Source organism: Eptatretus burgeri, chromosome 12, assembly GCF_056783735.1.
Source record: "Eptatretus burgeri isolate ZD-2024b chromosome 12, Ebu_testis_v1, whole genome shotgun sequence".
Taxonomy (NCBI): Eukaryota; Metazoa; Chordata; class Myxini; order Myxiniformes; family Myxinidae; genus Eptatretus; species Eptatretus burgeri.
Window position 1 is genome coordinate 49,234,040 of NC_140972.1, and position 14,637 is coordinate 49,248,676.

Sequence of the window (14,637 nt, forward strand, 5' to 3'; positions counted from 1 at the left end):
TAAGCTGGGTGTCCTGTATGATAGTATTAGCTGGTGAATGTAAAGATCCCTTGGTGTCGTTTGTTGAAGAGTAGGTGAGGTATCGCAAGCACTCTGAACATATTCTAGAAATTCCTTCCTCAGTCCGTTCAATCGACCCACTGTTCACTCTAAGGCTTGAAAACTCTTAGTACACCACCATTTTCGGGCATTCTCCATCTCTACCAGTGGTCTTTACTACCCTCATTCACCCTCCACATACATCTGTTTGCAGGTTGCTATGTTTCCTTCCCTATTCTCTCTCCTCCTGTTCGTTCACCCCCTTGTTGCGTCTGTGTGTTCTCCCACAGTTGGTGCGTTCCAGAACCACCCCCCCCCCCTCCCGAGCAATGATGCAAACCCAAAGTCCCATGCTGCATACGTGAGAATAAGACGTAAGCAGGAAGAGGGAGGAAAATCCATGGAGGTGCAGCTGTGGATGCATTGCCACATATTGTCTGGTCTGCCAGCACCTGTTGTTGGTGGACTTTAAACATCCCAAGGTGTTTTTTGTGAAAAGTCAGTAAGTTCTCGCCGCCATTTTGAACCAATTACTAATTCCTGCCTAAATTGCGGTTTGTAAGTGGTTTGGTCTTCTTGGATATCCCTTGTGCACCAACTTACACTGTTTGCTGTCTCAGACAGTGTGGTTGTTGTCTGGGCAGCACTTCCTGCACCATAAGCAAATTCAGTTCTCAGGTTGCTCGCGTGTCTCTGGCTACCATGATGTGACCAGTGTTACGTGAACTCCTCTTTTAGATCCAGTACAAGTGTAACCACCTCATGATACTGCACATCAAAAGGTTATGCTTGTTTGTACATTGGAAAACATGAAGGAACCTCTATGTAGCTGCTAGATTGGCACACAGGTTCCCACTGCTGCTGACATTCGAACTTTTTAAGGGAAGTTGCATACTCCCAGAAGTGATAAAAGTGAACTGAAGATGTGGGTGATGATAATTTAAAAAGTAACGTTTACCTTTATTATTTCATTATTTTTTTTGCCATAAAACCATAAAAGGCAGTTCAACAATTTCACCTTCACAACATTTCTTTCCTTTTTTTTTTTTTCCTGCATGCGACTTATTGAAATTCAGTGTGAAATGTACTTGATGGACAAAACAATTAGAAAACATGAAAGGAAGCAACACCCCGTTTGGGATTTGAACCTGTGATGTCAGCATCATAAGCCACATGCTCAGAAAGATCAAAGCAGCCAAACCATGGCTCCCAACAGCTTGATAAACGTGACCATGGGTTGGCTGCACCTGATGCACATGTAAAGATGAGCCCAAGCATGTTAGGGGTAGGGTGTCGTGCATGTCCTGCTGTATTATTTGTCACTTTTAAGTGGACAGTTCTACTTTCACGCAATAAATTACAGTTTTCCTACTCCACAATTCCTTCCCACCACAATTCCCATGCACGCACCTGGTCCCGCATAGGTCTTTGTTTCTTCTCTTCCTCCCATTCCCCATTTTATTCCTGTTGGTTGTACTGTGCATGCAGTCACCCCACACCCTTTTCTGCTTTACTTCATCCGCCCTTCCTCTTCTTTACTTCCTTTTATTGATTCTTATCCTTCCCTCACCTCCACTCTCTCCCACCAAACTTGTCACAGACCTGAGATCCCCCCACAACCGTATATTTTTGTTTATATGTATGTATATATATATATATATATATATATATATATATATATATATATATATATATATATTTGGAATTTCAAATTTTGACCATTACCTCTCGTCTTTGTCATTTGCGTAAATGTTAAATTGTATATATACAGGAGTGGAGAGATAGGGGACACCCCTGTTGTGTTTGTGCTTCTTGTACACAATGCTGCACATGTGGCCCAAATGTTAATGAAGGAGATATTATTAACATAGTAGACACCTTTATCCCACATATCTACTATTGTCATCATCCATCACACGTCGTCATTGTTGTCGTTATTCTTTCCAGTTCCCCTGCACCCTGGGGCTTAACTCATAAAGTAAAACTGCCCTTGAGAGTGTGTTCACACCGATCACACAACTACAGCATCGCAGGTGACATGGCCTGTTTATAGAAATTCAGGATCTGATCTCATCTGTACCTGCAGGTCACATGCCCGTCTTCGCCCTTAGGAAAGACAATTTGTGGCGAAATTTGCTGTAATTGCCATATTCGTTTCTTGTTTGCACGTGTCTCCTGCCTGGTAATATCGTCACCAATTGGGTACGTCACAGTCCTAGTCTCAACATTTTCCTTTATATTTATTTGTGCTTTCTTGTCCCATAGTGATGGGTCAAACTTTCCATTGAAAGTAACTTCTTTTTTCAAAGAACAAAACTACCTATTGGCACATAAAGAAAGTTCAGGAAACAAAAGTTCTTACCCTATAGGTATGAGTTTTAGAGCACACATTTACAAATGTACCTACGTAGATCTTGGTGATGATAACATCAGTGATAATTTTGCGTACGTAATATTTGAATTCACAGGTTATTTATGTTTTCTCTGCTGTTTATCAGCGAGACCTTAATTGTATGTTTATCTTCACCTACAGTATCCTATTGTGAACATTTTGCCAGGTGTCACACAGAGTTAGAAGCCTTTTTAAAATTAATTAATTGTATTTTTCTCTTTGCTTGATTGAGGTACATGGAAGAGCAATGTGATGGAGGGTATAAACTAAGAATGGAACAACGAGACATCATTTGGACACAATAAGCCAGTGAATGAACAAACAGGAAAAGAGGAGAGAAAGAGGATGGGAGAACCGTCACCTGTCACGAAGAGGGTCGAGTAAGATTGGGTTAATCGGGGTAAAAAAAACAAAAGATTGTGCAAGGTGGCCACAATATGGTCTTGAAAACCCTTTGTAAAAAAATTTGTGACATTGTCTTTGTGTGCAGACTATTAATTAATTTCCTTTTCTCCTGTTTTTCAGATTGAGTGAACGTAACTATGGGCGATACAAGCAATTACACCATTTAACAACGGATTGTTGTCAGTGTCTGGGCTCACAAATGCCCACAAACAGGGAAAACAATGGAAGAGGTATGTGTCGACTTCCAGCAACGATTCTGTAAAGAATACCTTTGGGGCTTCACAAAACAGATTGTTACACAGCAGCAGTACAAAACCACTGATGACCTAAAACAAGCAGTGAGACTTCCTTTTAATCGTATCACCCCACAAATGCTCCGGGAAATGTCGCGCAGAACATGGCACATATTTTTTCTCTGTAATGGTCATGATGGAGCTCTGTAATGATGTCATCTGCTGTAAAATGTGTATTAAAGTAAAAGAGTATGGCAAATGTATGAGGTATAACTTGTTGAACCCTTCAGTGTTGTCAGCTAATGTAATAAAAGGCAATGTCACAATTTTCACAACGGGTGACAAGACATTGTGGCCATTCTGGAGGTAGGGATGGGGGGGGGGTGATAAAATGGTGGTGCACTATCTGCTTGAAGTCCAGGAGAGAAGAGTGGGCTTGAGCAGGCTCAGGACAGCAGTTCCTCAAATGTGAAAAAAAGAGGAACAAAAAGGTTGAGGTGTGTAGTAAACCTGGATTTTGGGAGTTCAACTAGGAGGAGGTTACTGCAAGAAAGTGTGCTTCCTTGAGGAACTGGGGAGGGTCAGAGGGTTGAGGGAGCTGAAGGAGCAAGACTAGGAGAGAGGTGGGAAAAAGGCAAACCTGCATGTGATGTGAGACTGACAGACCTTGTACTTCAGCCTGATCATGAGCGATGTCCACTGTGATGAGAGCTTTCGATTACACAGAATCCAAGAGAGACAGATGTATTGCTCGAGCATCACTCCATAGGAGAGAGCAGTACTCATTTGAGCTATGGACAAAGGCGTTGTAGACCTTCTATAGTTATGATTTATCAGGGAATGACTTGGAACGTCAGAGGAAGACCACTCTGCAGCTGGTTTTGGAAGCCAGCTTTGCAATGTGCTCAGTTTAGGTCTTGGCTGATGGTGACGAATGGAAGTATAAAGACACTGAACCCTTCTCAGTATGTATGTATATATGTATGTAGAATGTGTATATATATATATATATATATATATATATATATATATATATATATATATATATATATATATATATTGTTATGATTGTGGGGGTAGATGGAGGAATTTCAAAGTAAACGTAGGATTGTAGAGTGTAGCATGGTCTGGGGACAGGTAGGAGACATCTCAATGTAAATTAGGTAGGGAAAACTGTGAGCTTCAAGTTGTTTACATGTTATCACACGGGGGGGGGGGGGGTGGTGCTGTGTTAACTTGGTAGGGTTTAAGGTTTGTTTCTCCCAGTATGTGGTTGCCCCATGACCTCTTCTTTTTTCCATGAAGAATAACAACAGCCGACCCATCTGCTGGCGTCGTCCGAACACAATTGGTAGGCTAAACCCTGCCCCCAGGAATGGTAACCGGCAGGCCACGCCCCCGAGGCTAATGATTGGTCAATGTGACTTAAGAGGGATGACGATCGAGTGGTGACGGTGGTCGGAACACAAAAGATCGCACGCTTGCTCTCCTCGACGCGATCAAGAAGGTTGCGCGATTCTCGTTGTTCGTGTTGTGTGAATTTGCTCACGTGCTGGAGCAAGACGCTAGCCATTGTATGTTCGGCTGGGTCGCGAAGTTTGTGCACTTTGGGGCGAGAAGAAGAGGAGCATGTCTCTCAGCAATAACTCGGCAGTCTCCTGTTGTATGCTCGAGCAAAAAGGCGGCGCCATTTGTTGTGAGTGGACCTGGGGCTGTGAGAGGATTGGTGTGGCAATCTCGATCATTAGAAGAAACTGCATGGCGGTTTTTGGGCCCTGGCGTTGAAGACCATCCGCGTGAAATAACTCACGTATGTGACCGTAGAGAGCGACTTCGCGCCATTTTTCTGTTTTTCCCATACAGTGGTTTCGAGGCTTGACGACTGTGAGGCTCCTAAAAGGTCATATCTGAACACAAAGCTGAGTACCGGCAAAAAGGGAGGAATTTATTTTATTTTATTTTTTCTTTCCCCCTTGTCTGCTTTTGTGACTGAGTGGAGACGTCTCAAATTAGGATTGATTTTACCTCACGTTTCACTTTTACCCTTGAGTTATTTTGATTATTACTCGTTGATTTATGTAAACTAAACCATCATTTATTCAATTTACTTGTGTTCGTCTGTTCGTTGTGGGTTTAAGAATAAACCCATGTGTTTCCATTCTGGTGGGCACCTCCGCTGCTTTCAATCACGCGCACCATAATCTCCAAGAATTTCGGCTGTTTGCCTCTGAGTTGAAACCATTTGGCTATCCCTCCCGGTCAGTGTTGATCATCCTGACCACGACGATATGTATGTATGTATGTATATATGTATATATGTATATATATATATATGTATATATATATATATATATATATATATATATATATATATATATATGTATATATATATATATGTATATATATATATATATATATGTATATATATATATATATATATATATATATATATATATATATATATATATATATATATATATATATATATATATATATATATATATATATATATATATATATGCCTGGTGTTGGCTTAATGGTTAAGGTAGTGGGCTTGGGATCCTAGGGTCCTGAGTTCAAATCCCACTCAGCTGTTGAATTAACACCAGGTGGGGTTGACTCTGCCTGTCATCCTTCCGAGGTCGGCAAAATGAGTGCCAGCTTGCTGGTATACTGTGTCGGAGTGGCGACCCGTCCAGGATTGTTCCCAATAGCCAAGGAGACTGCTTCGGCGGCACCAACGCTCTGCACAGAGTATGGTCCTAATGGATGGATGGATATATATATATATATATATATATATATATATATATATATATATATATATATATATATATATATATATATATATATATATATATATATATATATTGTTGCGGGCCGGGGACCGGTGGCGAGAACTACCGCGAGGTGGGGGAAGTTACGTCGTCTCCCACCAGACTCCCGGAATTGTAGGCCGTCTCTCACGGATAATTCCGTGAGGCGGCGGGTCGCTGAACCGACCGTGGACACCAATACCTCCACCGCGTAGCGTAGGGTCTTTTTGTCTGGAACCAATTTACGTAATTAACCATGCAGTGTCGTCTACCGGGGAACCACGCCCTCGGTACATCTTGCCCGAACCGGATCACTACCAACTACCTTTCCGGTTCGGATGCAGCCGAGCGGACCCGCCAAGAACGTACCGGCTGGGATGAACAGATTATCGGGGATAAAGACCCGGATAAAAACTTCGATCCGAACCATGCTAGACCAATGGAGGAAAAGACAAAAACGAACTGGGAACATTTCTACATTAATTTATTTACAATAAAGTGAGGAAAGTTATGTGGTACAGGTAGCAGATTTATTGGGGTGTTATGCAGGGGAAGATGAGAGAGATGTAGTGCGACAATTTTACAGCAGCTTATAAAGTAGACACAGAGCAGACTTGTCGCGAGAATAATACAGGCAAGATTTACAAGGTTCGAATAACTTGTACAGTTTCTACTTAAAGACCGCACAACACACTCAGACACACACTCAGTCAAAATAAACCCAGTTGTATGCAAAGGACCTTTTCAGCCAGGGAGGGAGGGAGTTGAGGTCACAGTTCTCAGTACCTGAGTTCCAGGGAAAGGAATGCTCCATGGTGTGGCACCTGGCAATCGTCGTGCAGCTCGGTCCACGGCCGCCTGCATGGAGACCGTGTCGGCGAAGGAGCCCGGGTCGAGTAGAGCGGAGTCCGAGGCGGGGATCAGGGTTTCCAGCTTACTCCCAAGACGACTCACTTTCCAGCTCGCTAAACGACTCACTTTCCAGCTTACTCCCAAGATTACTCACTTTTCCGCTTACTCCCAAGACGACTCACTTTTCTGCTTACTCCCAAGACGACTCACTTTTCCGCTTACTCCCAAGACGACTCACTTTTCAGCTTACTCCCAAGACGACTCACTTTCCAGCTTACTCCCAAGATGACTCACTTTCCAGCTTACTCCCAAGAGGACTCACTTTCCAGCTTACTCCCAAGAGGACTCACTTTCCAGCTTACTCCCAAGACGACTCACTTTCCAGCTTACTCCCAAGACGACTCACTTTCCAGCTTACTCCCAAGACGACTCACTTTCCAGCTTACTCCCAAGACGACTCACTTTCCAGCTTACTCCCAAGACGACTCACTTTCCACCTTACTCCCAAGATGACTCGCTTTTCAGATCGCCAGACGACTCGCTTTCCAGCTCACTCGCTCTCCCTCTCAGCACCCCAACGCTCCTCAACTGACGACTCTCTCAGCACAAATGCTCCTTAACCGACGCTCTTTACTCCAACGCTCTTTACTCCTACCTATTTAACCCCTATTTTTCTTTTGCACATAGGAGGTTGTTGGCAAGGCATTGGCAGCCATTTAATGCGGGCACGTGCCGATCTCTTCCTTACATTCTAGTTTGAGAGCTGGCTGAGCTTCATTCTCAAATTTGCACCCAAAAGGTTTGTTGATCTCATTGGCCAGTGAAGACCATCCGATTTATAAAAAAGTGATTTCTTAAGTGCAGGTTTCTTGGGGTTAAGGATTATTTGATCCTTCAATTAGACCCTTGTAGCCCTTCCAATCTAAACATCGCGCCCAAACTGCCCCTTCGGTATTTGGACACATAGTGTGAGATGTGTTTTAATCACATTTGTTAAGTTTTAATCCCTGGGGTTAACGGATAAGGAAGGGCTAATTAAGGGTTCATTTAGAGTTCAATCGCAAATTGGCGCCCAACACCAGTTCTGATCTCATAAGATTGCTTTACCCATCCACCAACTAAATTCATCACTTAAGAACGATTTTTGTCTGGAGTTTACGGATAAGAAGGGTCTTAAGGGTGCAACGGTCTTCACATAGCATCTGGAATACAAATTACAACCACATTCCGAATGCCTGGTTCCATTGCGTTGTCTTCATCGACAACCGTTTAATGAAAGTAGAATACGCTCTGGAGGTGCAGATATAAATTAGGAAATATATGAGAAAATATAAATTTGTGGGACAGGGTTAAAAAATTTTCACTTTTTCGAGATCCACTTCTACCAGTACAGGTAGCATTTTCCGGGCCGACCTTGACAATGAGATGATTCGCAAACTGAGAAATCCTCTACTCATCCGGTATATGCTTAAAGTTTATATGAACATCGCCGGTGTATCACCGTACAAATAAACAAATTAGATAAGACCAGAATAATCTCAACTTGTCTTTCGACACGTCTCCGATGACCAGCGCCAACAGCTGAAGCTAGGCCCATGTATGGCATGGCATTCACTGAGCTGACTGATTTGTTTTTCGCCATGAACCGGCAGAACAACGCGAGATGGATGGCCAAATACCGTTTGGATCTCATGAATATAGAAATTACGCATCCAGGATTGACCAACATACTGAACGCTGGAGCGTTCTCGGTTAGAAGGACCAATAACGAGTTTGCACGCCTTCCAGTTGACCTCACATTAGAGCAGACAGTCAATGCAGATGCAGCATCGAGGATGACTGGATTCACATCGGCGACAAACAACTACACTGCGCGCGTTCGTTGGAGTGTCACGAAGGGCAGTCGTGCAGCAATTGCAAGTGAGGCCTTAGCTATGGCCGGACTGGTACATCATAGCGACACTCAAATGGAACTCAGTCCATCGACAATCAAACGCGACAACGAGGATCTCAAGCGAATCACCTAAAGCATTGTCTCGTCGGTAAATCCATTCGCCATCGATACCGATGCGCCGCTAATCTATCAGCACAGGGAAGAGTGTCCCCGTTGCCGTCTAGAATTCTCTGCTCAGTTTACCGCAGGAAGGTCGCAGGATGCATGAGAAATTCGTTCGCGAATGCCTTGATGATCCGACGTACTTTGAGCGACCTATTACCCGCAACAAACTTTTGACATTCGAAAAACAGTGCGTAACCAACTGACGTGCCCCACAAAACTCAAAGGAGGCAGAACTGAAATGTACAAGCCAGTTACTCGGAAGACTAGCCTTCATCGCGGCTAAGGCCGAAGTGGACCTCAAATTCCTCTTCACATTTCCACTCACACCTGTGCCACTGTCTATGTGTAAGCGTGATGGTTCAATGGTGCACACAGCAAAGAGCGCCCTTTTCGACAAGCTGGAGAAAACAGTACCTGATCACGGCCATCCGACTGATGTGAAGGTACATCTGTCAGGTCAGGTATGGGAGCATGTGCCAGAACAGCGCGTCGCTGCGTCCACTTTCTGCCGGTACTCCAGGGGCCTCCGTCTGGCCATCCCCCAGGCAGATGCCAGGCCCATCCCCATCTCCTTGAGATGATGGTCAACCTGCTGCAACCATGAGGCACGTGGTCGGCCCACTGGCCTCCTCCACTCATGAGACTCCCTCGCTGAGAGAATCTGGTGAGCAGGATCAGCGTCAGGAAAACGAGCCACATGTCCATACAGCCGCAGCTGACGCTCACGGACTATGCAGGTAACAAATCTCATCCGAGTCTCTCTCAGCAACCGCTCGTTGGACACAAAATCCGACCAGCGATAGCCAAGGATTCTCCGAAGAGACCTGGTACCAAAGGAATTAAGTCTCCGTCTCAGATCCTTGGTCAAAGTCCAAGTCTCGCACCCATAGAGCAAGACTGGAAGTACCAAGGACCTGAAGACTCGGACTTTCGTCCTCCCGCACAGGTACCGGCAGCGCCACACCCCATGATCCAGTGAATCCATGACTCCCCAGGCCCGACCCAGACGTCTATTGACCTCCGGCTCACAACCTGCGGAGACATGAATATCACTGCCAAGGTAAGTGAATCTATCCACGACCTCAACATCCTCACCACAAACAGACACAGACAGGACAGCAGCATCCAAGATGTCACCGAAAGCCTGGATCTTTGTTTTGACCCAAGAAATCCGTAATCCCAACGGCTCCGACTCCTCATTCAGCACCTCGAGGGCCCCCAAGAGGATGTCTAAAGTCTCCGCAAAGATGACTGCATCATCTGCAAAATCAAGGTCCGAGATCTTGACATTGCCAAACGATGCACCGCAACTTGATCTCTCCGACATCCTCCCAAAAATCCAGTCCATACAAGTGCTGAAAAGTGTGGGGGCAAGTACACATCCCTGACGAACTCCAGTAACAACTGGAAATAAGTCAGAGGCGGTACCACCACACTTCACAGCACTCTCAGTACCAGAGTAGAGTTCAGACATCAGATCGATCAGTTTCGGTGGCACCCCACGAAGACCAAGAATCCTCCAGAGGACATCCCGATTCACTGAATCGAACGCTTTACAGAGATCAACATAGGCTGCAAGCAGCCCCTGCCGAAACTCTCGTCTGCGTTCAGTGAGGACACGAAGAGCAAGGATACGGTCAATCGTTGACCTCTTTGGTGTAAAGCCTGACTGCTCTGGACGCTGGTGCTCAAGCAGATGGTGGCGAACCCTATCAAGAATTATCCGAGCAAAGACCTTGCCCGGCACTGAGAGCAGCGTCACCCCTCGGTAGTTGTTGCAGTCTTGGCGATCACCCTTCCCTTTCCAGAGAGGGACAACAAGGCCCCTCTTCCAGTCAGTTGGGATGATGCCTGTGTTCCAGGCAGAGCACAAAACTGCATGCAACGACACGAGTACAGCATTTCCACCAGCCTTGAGAAGTTCAGCATGGATGCCACAGATCCCTGGAGCTTTGCCCCGTTTCAACTGGTTCACCGCAGCCCGTGTTTCCACAAGCGATGGTGGACCACAGTTGATTCGAGGGTCAGCAACAGGGATTGTAACACCCTTGACGTCCAACTCGACAGCTGGGGGATCAGCCTGGTACAACCGCTCAAAGTAACCGGCCCAGCGGGCCTTCACTTCAGACTCCTCTGTCAAGAGCCTACCACTCTCTGCTCGAACTGCAGTGCTCCGAGGGATGGGCTTGGATGAACGTAATGCGCGAATTCCCCTGTAAGCGGGACGAGAATCACCTGTCCACAGGTGATGCTCTACCCCCTCACAGATTCCTCGCACATAGGCCTCCTTGTCCACCCTCAGTGCACGTACAGTTTTACGCCTCAGCTCCCTGAACAGCTCAGCTCTGCCATTCAGCCTGGCCCTGCGACTCTGGTCAATGGTATCCAGTGTCCCTTGAGAGACAAAATTCTTCTTTGCCCTGCGGTGAACTCCAAGGCATCCACCGGCAACATCAAGGACGGTGGTCTTGAAGGTGCTCCACAACTCTTCAGGACCCCCAAAGCACCCAGACTTCCCCCAAGTGTCCACTCAGCCTGTTCGCAAACTCCTCAGCTACTCTCTCATCCCTGAGCTTGGCAACATCCAGCCTAGGCTGGGATGGTACCATTCTCCAGGATTCAAGGTGCAGCTTTAGAGTTGCTACAACAAGCCTGTGGTCAGTATTGAGGAACTGAGCACTCCGGTAGACCCTGCAGTTCTGGATCATCCTCCAACGACCGTCAATGAGGACATGGTCAATCTCCTTTGCCACACCGCCAGCGTTGGAATACCAAGTCCAGCGATGAGCTTGCGGGCGCTGAAACCATGAACCAGCCACCCTAAGTCCATGACTTCTTGCAAAGTCAAGGAACTTAGTGCTATTCTGGTTCATAGTTCCTGACCCATGGGGACCAACACACACCTCATAACCATCCCTATCAGTTCCAGTCGATGCATTGAAATCCCCCAAGACTAGAAGTGTATCTCGTCTGGGGCACTGATCAACCACAGACTCGAGTGTGGCGTAGAATGCATCCTTCACGGTAAGATCACTCGCCTCAGTCGGAGCATAAATAGAGACCAGGGAAATGACACCTAAGGAGTGACGAATCCTTAATCTCATAATACGCTCGTTGACCGGTGTTACCTCAATTATCATTGGGGTCAGCTTATTGGACACAGCTACAGCAACTCCTTGGGTATGGTAACCATCAGAGCGACCAGACCAATAGTAGGTGTAACCACCCACCATTATCTCGCCGCAATCCGGTCTCCGAACCTCAGAGAGAGCTGCAATCCCGATGTCCAAACGCTTGAGCTCAGATGATAACAGAGACAGGTGATCATCCTCTTAGGGATAGGACATTCCAGGCACCCACCCGAAGGGACCGCCTCAGGTTAACCCAAGGAGACCGCCGTCTGGTGGACGACACCTCAGCACCACTCTGACACACTCTCCCGCAATCTGACCCAGGGATGTTACCCCGTGGTTTCCCTCCTATCAAAGATTGGGGGTCCCGAAGGCTTTGCCCCAATCCCATCATCCGGTGAGCTGCCCTGCGAAGGGAAGCTGCACAGGAGGTACTCCCACGGAGTGGGTTTTCAGATTTTTTTTGCGTTTTTGCGTTTTGCGGAATGAAGCGTTTTACGGTGGCTGGAGTGCAAATCCTGCCACCAACCTCCAAATAAGAAGTAACCCAACTGCAGGAGGACGTCCGCAGACACAGTTGGGCACTAGATATGGATGGCCGTTGGCTCACAAGGAGCTCCTCCGCCCTTTGACAGGTTTTGTTTTTAATCCTGCTGGGTGTCCATATCCAAACACCCTCCTCACCAGAAAACCTGGTGGGGGAGACGGTTTAGTCGCCGACAACCCGACCATGGAACAGGTTAGTACAGGTTTACATGGTACCTGTAGCAGGTCACAGATCGAACCTGACCTGACAAAAACAGTTGTTTACATCTAAACACCTAACAAAAACACCTAACAGTACATCTGATAGATGGAAATTTTCTCCTTCACTGTCTACCACCAAACCTACCCCCGACTTATGGTGGTCTGTCATGGGGTATCCTCATTGCGGCCTTATCCCACCAGTCCAAACGTATAGACATAGCATTTGACACTTATGAGGAACCTTCTATTAAGGACTGCGAACGGGAAAGATGAGGATCCGAAGAGCAACGTTGCGTTATCAGTGACCCGGACCAGATAAGACTGAAGAACATTAAGAAAGCTCTGAAATCGAGTTCCTTCGAGAGAGCTCTACCGGAATTCATGATGGATGACTGGGCTGGAGAGCAGTACCGACACATTCTGGAAGGAAGAATCGTTTTCCTCGGTGTCAACGGTAAATGTGCCAAGTATTCTGTTGTGAATGGTGAAGTGCAGAAATAATTAATTCAAGATCTGTTCTGTAATCACCCAGAGGCAGACACGAGATTGTGCTTCCATTTGACAGTGGCTGACCTTGATTGTCAAGATGGCGACATTGTAGTACGTGCCTCAGACACCGACATACTGGTGATTCTCCTTCATCATGTTCATCGGTTTACATGTACAATTTGGACGGAAGTTGGGACGTCCGGTAAGGATAATCGACGCGACGTGAACGTTACTAATGTAGAGCAGCGCAAATCGGTCCGGATGTGTGCGCAGCTCTGCCTGGCCTGCATGCATTCACGGGATGTGACTACACATCAGCATTCGCGAGGAAAGGGAAGAAACGGCCGTATGATATAATGTGTGCCCACGACAAGTTCATTCGGGGTTTTTCATCCCTCAGCTACAAAGAGCCAGACGATGAAATGTTTGCCGTCCTCGCGGAGTTCGTCTGCCTCATGTACGGTGCGAAAAAGACCACGGCGCTAAACAACTACCGATTCGATGTTGTCAATCGCACGTATAACCGCAAATCGAATTCCATGTGACCGTTTGACAAACTGAAGAGCATCGAAGGCAGCAGCATCCCGCCTTGCTCAGCTGAGTTGCGTTCACATAGTGTAAGGACTGGATTTGTGGCTACAATGTGGGGGCAGTTCCCACCTGGCTACCATACCGAAATCTCCAACTGCGGGATGGGAAATCGTTGATGGTCACTATCGAGTCATCTGGTTTGATGGACATCAACTGCCCCAGGTGCTTGTTCCAGAAATACCAGTTGAAATGGACGCTGACGGTGATCCATCCAGAACGGATGATCTGATGATCGATTCATCATCTGAAGGTGAAGCAAGAAGTGATGATGATGATGATGATGTTGAAGATGATGATGACGATGATGATGAATGATCATGATGGTGATAATTCTGAAGGGTGAATGAGCCAAAATACCTGAAATGTCAAGCCTGTTTAGGTGGGCCGCGATCCTCAAAGTTATTAACCTCCACCATCTTCGAAGATGGATGGAGGTTACTGTTTTCACCCCTTTCTGTTTGTTTGTTTGTTTGTTTGTTTGTGAACAGTATTACGGAAAAACTCCTCGACGGATTTTGACGAAACTTGGTGGGGGGGGGGGGTTAGGTATGGTCCAAGGATCATGCCATTAAATTTTGGACTTGGTTCCCCCCCCCCCCACAAAAAAACAATTGTTCGAGAAAAAAAAAATATATTTTTTTGTATTTCTACATGTCTTAGGTGATTTCCAACCCCCTCCCCCAAAACATTGTTAGAGAAAAAAATGTTTTTTTTTGCATTTCTACATGTTTTAAGTGATTTCCAACCCCTCCCCCCCGTCCAAACAAAATTTTGGAGAAAAGAACTATAACTGTCAGCACTGTTGACATCATAATTAATGAATAAGACATAAGGTTCACTTGAGTGACCCAGCAGTATTGGCGGCGGAGGTTTTGCACTCTCC

At 46.0% G+C, this 14,637-nt stretch overlaps 1 long non-coding RNA gene across 1 annotated transcript; it reads left to right on the plus strand.

Annotated features, from left to right (window-relative positions):
- The first annotated feature begins 352 nt into the window (after positions 1–352).
- Positions 353–3,923, plus strand: LOC147015580 (uncharacterized). Its single transcript, XR_015050377.1, has 3 exons — positions 353–541; positions 2,664–2,811; positions 2,957–3,923. It is a non-coding gene; the product is annotated as an uncharacterized LOC147015580 (long non-coding RNA).
- The last annotated feature ends 10,714 nt before the right edge of the window (positions 3,924–14,637 follow it).